This window comes from Lissotriton vulgaris, chromosome 1_1 (assembly GCF_964263255.1).
Source record: "Lissotriton vulgaris chromosome 1_1, aLisVul1.2, whole genome shotgun sequence".
Classification (NCBI taxonomy): Eukaryota; Metazoa; Chordata; class Amphibia; order Caudata; family Salamandridae; genus Lissotriton; species Lissotriton vulgaris.
Window position 1 is genome coordinate 798,510,053 of NC_141685.1, and position 7,591 is coordinate 798,517,643.

Consider the following 7,591-nt stretch of genomic DNA (forward strand, 5'->3'; position numbering starts at 1 on the left):
CATCCTGGCTCAGCCCAGAGGAGTGTGCTAGATTCTCTGCTGTGCCATTTGGGAGTTTGGATTTAGCTTTTCTCCTTCAGTGCTTTCATTGGAATGCCTGAGTAACTATAGTATATCCCAAAACTATGCCCAATCTTCATGTATTTTGTCACATTCAATCCTTTACCCCACTCTTGCTTTTGTTTTTTTTCATAATACAATCTTCTTCGCTTTTTTTTTCTTGTTCACTGTAAAAGCCATTTTTAGGTCCAGCTTGAGAGTACAATTTTTGCAGATATGGGGCGGGGCAAATGTTAATTTCCTTAACTACAGCCTTCGATTGCGCAGAAGGTGTGTACTTCAGTATCAAACACAATATTCCAGACCAACAATCTAGAACCAAACATAATACTCCAGATGTGAGCTCAAGAAATGGAGACATTATTATAGATGTGGTCTTCTCAAAGGATCCTTATACCCTAGATGTAGGCCTATAGAAAATTACTGAATGAATTACATTTTTATGGAGCACAACTGATGCCTAGAACTAGACTGTATAGGCAACAGAAACCAAGTTTTTGTCTAGGGCAATAGAGAAATTGATATGGCTTAATTTAAACCTATACTGAAAAATGGATGGCAGCTAGGTGGAGTTCCTGGGGCAGGGAGTTCCAGTGCTTAGCGGTCAAGTATGCAAAAGGACGGGGGCGCTAGGGAGCGCACGAGCGGAATGGCCGCCTTAGAGTGAGGCTCCCGCAGACCGGCAGAAGAATCCGTCATTTATCCTTCTCTTCGTTAACTTCATGATTCCACAAGCATGGGGAGCTGAATTCTATGTCAGGACGGAGGCGAGGATTATGCAGTCCTTTCTTCTCTTTATTGTAATGAGCACTTTAAAGAAAAGCCAATCAAAACGTTTTTATCGAACCACAACTCCCATGAGCACATGGGATACAGTGTCCTTAGTAACCAACAGCCAATCATGGATCCGTCCGCTCTATAACTAGCCATGACGTCCTATCCTCTTCCTCTTTCTTCTCTGCTCGTCAGATAAGTCAAACCTTTTATCTTTCTGACGTGTATATTTGGTGGTTTATTACTGTGGTTTTCTTGTGCAATAGCGCTGAGCTTGGCGGCGCGCTTAATCTCTTGTCAAACCCTTCGGCAGCTCGACGTGCGTCAGGCGCTGCTTGCGCCGTCTCTGCCGTTTTCAGCGCGGGCTCTGCGGAGAGCGGCTTCGCTTCCCCTCAGCTCCGTGGGGCGCCACCGCTTGGGTTAAGGCTGCGTTCGCGGTGCTTTTCCCTCGGGTCGGTGCGCTGAGGCAGGGTTTTTTTCACCTGACTCACCAACCCTCGCCCTGACACCGGTTCGGTGTATTAGCGCGCCCAACGTGCGCGACGCCATCTAGTGGCGGTTGTCAGTCACCGCACCCTAATTTTGACAGCGGTACTGTCGGAGCACCGGCGAGGGGGCTACCTTCTGTAAAATTATACAAGGTGTTTAGTGCTCTCACCCTCGCTAAAATGCAGACTGCTGAACAGTCAAACCCCCTCAATCAGGAGGTGGAGGAACCTGGCTGGTCCCAGCCCTTGCCACCAGCGGTTGGTCGCGCGCTTTCGCAGGCGCTGGATTCGGTACTGGCACCTTTGCGGGAGAGAGTGGATGCCCTCACCCAAAGCATCCCCGGGGTGTTCAGTGGCGCAGTTCCTGCGAACCGCGGAACCAAGGGCGCGCAGGGGGGGGAAAAAGTCAGCGAAGCGTCACGCGGGGCACTTGGAGGAGTTCAATCGCTTGAGGGACTCCTTCCGCAAGATTGTGCGAACGCTTAAAAATTTACCCTGCCGGGAGGGTTTTTACCCCGGAGAAGATGGCGACGAGGTCGCCCCAGACTCTGACCAGGAAGATGGTTTCCCCTTGGAGGGAGAGGGTGTTACCTAGGATGATACCTCCTCGGACGAGGAGGATGGGTACTCAGGACGCCCTTGGCGCCCTGCTTCTCATTCTTCGGGATCGGTTGAGGGGGACGACAAAACCCCGGATATGTTTGATCCGACAAAGATCTACCATCCACGATCGTCGGAATGGATCCCAGACCCCAAAGTAGCGGTGTATGTGGCTGGCAAGGTACGCCAACCTCTGGAAAAAGAGGTTCGAACCCGCATGCGGGGTGAGTGCCCTCGCACTAAATTGGAGGGCAGAGTGGCAGCCACTCCAGACATCGACGAAAAGCTCTATGCGTTCTTCGCTAAATTTATGAAGGACCCCAGGAGGGGCATAGATCGATCCTGGCGCAACTGCCAGGATAAGCTCCTGGACGCCGTGGGTCCCGTGACCCAGATTATCCAGTTGGCCGAGAGGGCCAAGGAGTCGGGGACGGCGATGTCCACGGAGGTCGTGGCAGGTTGGGCACAGAGAGCCCTATGCTTCCTGGGCAACGCGAATTGTGCGTTGGCGGCAGAGCGGAGGAGATCTCTCCTCATCAAGATCGATCCGAAGCTCGGGGATCTAGCCACGTCGGAGGCGGGCCCTATTGCACAAGGCAAACTCTTTGGGGAACCTTTTATAAAAGAATTGAATAAGTTCTTGACGACTTTCTCTGCGTTAGACAGAGCTCAAACTTCCATCAAGAAAATTTTCCCCGGACGGGTTTTTGCATGGGCCGGACGAGGACGGGGCCGCTCTTCCGGCCGCCAACCCCAGCAAGGCCCTAACAACAAAGCCCAGCAACGCCGTAACAATGGCTGGAACGACGGTCGCCAGGGGAACTTCTACCCGAGTCGAGGCGCCGGCAGAGGGCGCGGCAGAGGCTACCACGGTGGTACCAATGCACCGGGAGGCCCATCCGGTGAGTGTTACCCTTTTTTCCCCATCCGTTCTGGGGGGGAGACTTCGGGATCATCTCCACAACTGGTGCAAAATCTCCTCAGACCCTTGGGTTCTCCAGACAGTCAAGGGCTTCCGGATAGATTTCTATGGCACTCCCCACCAGAGGGTTCGCCCTCGTCCCTTGGTTTTTTCCACAGAGGACAGACTTCTTATCGGAAATGAGATTACAGAACTTCTCAAAAAAGGTGCGATTCGCAGAACGCGCCTTCATCCTGCGGGGTTCTTGAGCAACATTTTTTTGGTCCAGAAAAAGGACAAAGGGTTTCGCCCGGTCATCAATTTACGGGAGTTCAACGAGTGGCTGATTTACCGCCACTTCAAGATGGAGGGAATCCACCTACTTCGCTACATTCTCCTACAGGGGGACTGGATGGTTTGTCTGGACTTGAAGGACGCGTACCTCACGGTACCGATCTTTCTCCCTCACAGGCGCTTCCTGCAGTTCTTGTGGAACGAGGAGGTCTTCGAATTTCAAGCCCTCCCATTCGGCCTCTCGTCGGCCCCCTGGTGCTTTACGAAGCTCCTTCGGCCGGTGGTGGAAACGCTACGCGAGAGAGGTGTGCGGATGATCATATATCTCGACGACATCCTGATCATGGATCAGTCACCGGACCGACTTCGGTCGCACTTGACCATGACTATTGCCCTACTCAAGGATTTGGGGTTCGTAGTGAATGCTCAGAAGTCGGAACTTCTTCCGAGGAGACAGATTACCTTTCTGGGCTTCCTCATAGATTCCGACACGGCCTGCCTCAGCCTCCTGCAGCAGAAGGTGAACAAGATCCGCAAGGAACTCTCCAGACTCTGAGGAGGGACAGGATCTCCCTCCGGCACCTGGCTCACATAGTGGGCCTTCTATCATCCTCGATTCAGGCGATTTTCCCGGGCCCGTTACATTACAGAGCACTTCAGCGCCTGAAGGCGCAACACCTCCAGAAGGGACTTGCTTATTCCGAACTCATCTCCCTTACGGAAGAAACGAGGACGGAGTTGCGATGGTGGATAGAACACATGAGTGCGTGGAACGGGAGAGCGATCTTCGGATCCAGCCCGGACCTCATCATCGAATCGGATGCCAGCAGAGCGGGCTGGGGAGCCCGTTGCGGCGACGTCACCATGGGGGGCTGGTGGTCGGAGGACAAGCTACAGCTTCACATCAACTGCCTGGAGCTTCTAGCGGGCTCCTTTGCGGTGAAGTCTCTGACACAGAACCAGGTGTCGTGCTGCATCCTGCTGCGCATGGACAACATGTCGGCGGTACAGTATATCAATCGCCTGGGCAGACCTCGGTCCAAGGCACTAGCGAATCTGGCGAAGGACTGAGGTTCCGTGACAATTGTAAGTGGTGTTTTTAACTCGCACGAATATGGTCGAGTCTAGTATCTATGAACCGCAAATGACGAGTTTTGTAAGTGTGCGCAGTTTCGCTGTGCTAACTTAAACCGTTCGTTTGTTATGTGGGTTTGTCATCTGTACCCACGGGTTCCATCTTAGATACGGCATCCATTTTGTCTCTTGCCCTCAAGTAGCCAGCGAACGGACGCTGTCCGCTTCGCGACCCTGGGACTCCCAAGATATGGCGGAAGACGCATGTTCTTTGTAAGTGTCTTTATGACGAGGGGGATGCTACTGTAAGGCAGATGGCGCCGCTCGAGGCTCATCTTGCCGCACGGGCTTATTGTCTCAGTCGTGCATCTCATTAGGCACGTCCCTTTGATGCCTGTATCTCGTGCTTCTCGACACTCCCCTTTTACACCCTTTCCGATCTCCCTACTGTCTCCGTCTTCCTCTGCACCTGTCTTCGTTCCTATTTCGATCTACTTTACTGCTGATTGGAATTTGCTAATGGTGGGAAGATGGGTTTTTACAGTTGGGAACCGCCAAATGTTTCCGCACTTATGTTCCGGATCTTGTGTGTTTCAAAGTGATCTAAGCGACCCCTCTGAGAGCGACTTGTGGGAACCAGGTTGTAAACTATTGTGTATCATGTTATCCTATGGGTAAAAACTGTATAAAAGGAGCGATCCACAAATACAATTTGAAGCAGTCTCCCCGAACTACACTCGATGTACTTCCTGTGACTTCTGTGTTCCCTGCAGTAAATAAACCTTGACTCTTTGACGCCGAAGGAAGTGTCCCGTGTCTCTGTGACTTGTACGCCGGAGCAGGTTACCCACGAAGGTTTCAGGTGTTGTGCCCTGGCACCGCTGGGTCCAAAGAACCCAGTCCTTCAGTTGGCGCCCAACGTGGGGCTGCATCAGTGGTACCGGTCCAAGCCCGACGATCGTGAGGAACTTCGTGTGAAATCTCCGAGGGAAGGTGCACCCCGCTTCATCGATCCTGTTGTCGAAATAAGTGGCCCGAAGACTTTTCCCGCGAAGATTCCCGCCTCCTAACGGCTGCGACGGACTGCTGCCCTGACTGTAGACCTGTTTTGGCGCCTGGCGTAGACCTTGGTATAGCGAGACGATTGACGGGCCTTCCTGAGGACGCCATTGATCTTTGAGTTAAGTATTTGTGGGTCGCTCCCAGAGTTCTTGGTTGTAGACACTTTAGCGAGTGTCTTTGTTGTAAACACTTTAGCGAGTGTTTTTGTTGTAGACACTTTAGCGGGTGTCTTTGTTGTACACGCTGTGTGAGTGTTTTTGTCGGTGACACTTTGCTAGCGTACTTTGTTGTTGTTGTATTTGTTTGACGACTGCAGCCGCCAAAGACCGAGGGTTTAGTTCTTTGCTGGGACTTGGTAAATCCCGAAATCCCGTAACCCTTGAAGTTTGTGAAACTCGGCTAGTGTGCAAGATGCCTGGTCGCAGTACTTTGTTCAGTTGCTTTAGACCTTGTGGTGCGGATTCCCTGCTGGAGGACTCGTGTCCGATACCTCCGGTTGGAACTCCTACATATGACTTATATAGCAAACATGGGCTAGGCCCGATTGCTTTTAACGATTATTGGATCAAATATACAAAGAAAGACGGCGATCTTCGTTGGCCACCTCACGGTAGCTTCGAAGCGTCGATCTTAGATAATTTGGAAATAAAGTTGTTCGAACGTAAATCAAGGCCGGCCATGTTTGATGCCTTTCGGTTCTGGCGCAAAGAAGCCCGACAGAAAGAGATCAGACAAAATAAACGTAGTCAGCGAGATACTGTTGCTACTATAGTGAAGAAAGCTGAGCAGTTTCAGCGTGATAAGGAGGATAAGGATAAGGAAGTGTTTGAGAGATTACAGCGTATGTCCATAGACAAATGCTATCCTGTTTTGCCTACGGAGTCGGATAAGAAGGAAGAGGCAGTTGAGGATTCTTTAATGTCCTATCTTATGAAGTCGCCACCTCCGTACGTACAGGGTACCGCAGCTCCTGTGGTCCCTGCCGTACCTGTTCTTCCACCTGTTATTCCTCCACCAGTTCCTCAACCTGCACCTGCTCTTCCGACTGTTCCTGCTCCTTTGCCTATTTCTATTCCTACTGCTCCTCCGCTTCCACATACTCCTGTTCCCGCTACTGCTCACGCTACTGCTCCTGTGTTGTTAACCCCTGTTGCTGCTAACGTCTCTACTCCTTCTCTTGTTAGTCCTGTGTCTTACTCTTCTCCCTCTACTCGTAATCGTGATTCTCCCCTTGCGACAAACTTCTTTCAGTCGCTCGGACCTGTTTTTGGGTCTGCAGGTTCTGATGGTCCACAGAGACGTAGCCAGCTTCCTGGTAATAGAGAACGTGTTGCGCTATACAATATGGCGATGGGTTGGATGATAAACCCTGTTAGAAATCCACCTCGTGTTGTCCTCGAAACGTTTGATCAATTCAACATACCTACTCAGAGATATGTGTTTGATGAAATGTGCAAGTTCTTACATGATCAGATAGCGGCCAATGCGCCTGACGAGGTGCTGACCGCCCTGTCTGAACTCCGGCTTCAGTTCGCAACTGGACTGATAGTCGACACTAATGTCCGACGTGCTATTGAGCGGTTGCTATCTCTTCGTCCCGCTCCTATTCCTCATGCATTGTTCGTTGAGGACATTGAACAACGAGATGGGTCTGGCCAATATCCTATGCGTGAAGTTCCGCCAGTTTGGGTACCCGCTGATAATACTAATGCTAATGCTCCAATACCAGCACATTTCCAGAGAGTGTGGATACACCTCCCTTGGAAACGATCGGAAGTGCTTCAGGTGAAACAAACTTTGCCTGATCCTCGCAAAAATCCTGCGGGGTATTACAAAGAATTATCGCAGCTCGTAGACGCTACGATAATGAATCTGGCCGATATCGACATGTTGTTTGGCAATGTCGTACCGCAACCGGTATGGGCCAAGATTCGTCACCAAGATCACGCGAATGAATTAGGTGGTGATTGGGCTGCCATTACAGCGGCAGACGCTGGACAAGTGGCTGCTACTAAACCCGATCAGTTGATTGAACTTCTTCCCCAGCGAATCATTACATTAATGAAAACGCTTATGCCAGCTATGAGGGTAAATTGGGACAAGTTGTCAGCCTGTAAGCAGAAGAAAGATGAGAGTGTTTCAGACTTCTTTACGAGGTTCGAGGAAACATTCGTCGATCATAGTGGGCAGGATATGGGTACTGAGGGTGGACAGAGGTTGTTTGTGGATAAATTCGTATCGAACTTATTGCCCGACTTGAGCCATAAATTGAAAAATTCAGAAAGTTCATGGGCCGTTTCTACCTCAGCTCAGATATTGGCTACGGCACAATATTACG

At 50.9% G+C, this 7,591-nt stretch overlaps 1 pseudogene; it reads left to right on the forward strand.

Annotated features, from left to right (window-relative positions):
• Positions 1–1,502: 1,502 nt before the first annotated feature.
• Positions 1,503–3,027, forward strand: LOC147747854 (uncharacterized; annotated as a pseudogene).
• Positions 3,028–7,591: the final 4,564 nt, after the last annotated feature.